We start from the raw sequence: 1618 nt of genomic DNA on the forward strand, positions 1-1618 counted from the left end.
TTGTATTTAAATCACCTTAGCTTCTCCAGTCTACAGTTTGGACTCTCCAGTCCAGCAGACAGAATCTTCACTCCTGAATCCTGCAGGTTATTGGAGCTCAGGTCCAGTTCTGTCAGATGGGAGGGGTTGGACTTCAGAGCTGAAGCCACCACTTCACAGTGAGTCTCTGAGAGTCCACAGTCAGAGAGTCTGTCAGGACACAGAAAAAGAAAATGATTTCATCAGGATAAATGATAATTTCTCTTCAGCTGTGAAGAGAAACCAGTTGAACTCTTCCTGTTGGACTTTTTTCTTCACTTCAGTGGTTCAGTTCATCTTCTCTGCTTGATCTGATGAAATATTTCTTATCAGTGTCTCTCGTAGCTGCAGCTTTGTTTTGCTGTAATTGGGAGGTGAACCTTTTAAAATTGACCCTTTTTAAGATGTCCACCTTTATTAAAATTACTTTAATAAACACAAACTGTCTATAACTCAGTTAAATTTACTGATAATGTGGTAAAGTTTATGTGGTAGCAGCTGAGAGTCATCCTCAACTCATACTCCAAGCATTAACACATCTTGTGAGATGTGGCCTTTTAAATTTTAGCTACCATTTTACTCCTTTTAGCTAGCCTTTTGCTAGTTTTAGTTTCTGGTTACTATTCTGCTAGTTTTACCTAGATATTTTTTTCTACTTTTAGCTTTTAGATACAGTTCTGCATTAGTTAGACTTTTGATTCACCTATCTAGCTTTTTGCTATTTTTAGCTAGCCTTTTCCACAACAACTTCTTGGTAGCATTTTGCTACTTGTAGATTTTAGTTATTTTTTTCCCTACTTTTAGCTAGCCCTTTTCTACATTTAACTTGTTGCTAGTGTTTTGGTACTTTTAACTAGAATTTTTGCTACTTTTAGCTATCCTTTTTGCCTGTACCTTTCAGTAACTTTAACTATTTTTAACCATAGTTTATCTACCCTTTTGTTAGTTTTGCTATTTACTATTCTTTTTTTCTTTTAGCTAACTTTTTGCTACTTTTAGCAGGGGTTTATTTAGCCTGTTCAGACTTTTAGCTTCTAGCTACAGTTTTGCTGTTTAGCTGTGACAGCAGACTTACTGTCCATCTTCTAGCTAACATTTTACTACATTTAGCTTTTCATAACATTTTGTGACCTTTAGCTAATCTCTTGCTCCTTTTAGCTTTAACAACTAAGTTTTAGTTTGTTCAGCAAATTTCAGCAGTCATTCAGCATTCACAGAAAATGCAGTTTCACTAGTTTGTTTGTAATTATCTTTATGAAAACCATGACCAAATAAATAAAATCATGTTTGTCTTTTTAATATGTGAAGTGAAAACTATAATATAGACACTACTTACCAGTTAGAATCATGTATTATTGTTCTGTAATTCTATTGATTGCATTAACCTAAGGATGAGTGTAACTTTGCACTGGCTGGCGAGATCATGGGAGTTTATGGGACTGCCAGTACCAAGCATGAAAGATAACGCGGTCTGGGGGAGTCAGCTAATTAGGAACCGAAACCCACTCGAAGAAAACCACCTGCGGAAGATGGAGGAAAACAAGTCCATATACAGGGTTCCGGAAAGATGACCGAAGGAGGATGGGCCAGTTCTTTGTTC

General features: G+C 36.4%; 1 long non-coding RNA gene across 2 annotated transcripts in view; it reads right to left on the reverse strand.

Moving 5' to 3' along the window:
• The window catches only part of LOC119616809, a 29082-nt gene that overhangs the window by 20043 nt on the left and 7421 nt on the right, over positions 1–1618 (reverse strand). For both annotated transcript variants that reach the window (XR_005232861.1, XR_005232860.1), the window contains exon 2: positions 16–189. This is a non-coding gene — a long non-coding RNA (uncharacterized LOC119616809). The remainder of the gene's footprint in view (positions 1–15; positions 190–1618) is intronic.

Source organism: Kryptolebias marmoratus, unplaced genomic scaffold, assembly GCF_001649575.2.
Source record: "Kryptolebias marmoratus isolate JLee-2015 unplaced genomic scaffold, ASM164957v2 Scaffold25, whole genome shotgun sequence".
In the NCBI taxonomy this organism is placed as follows: Eukaryota; Metazoa; Chordata; class Actinopteri; order Cyprinodontiformes; family Rivulidae; genus Kryptolebias; species Kryptolebias marmoratus.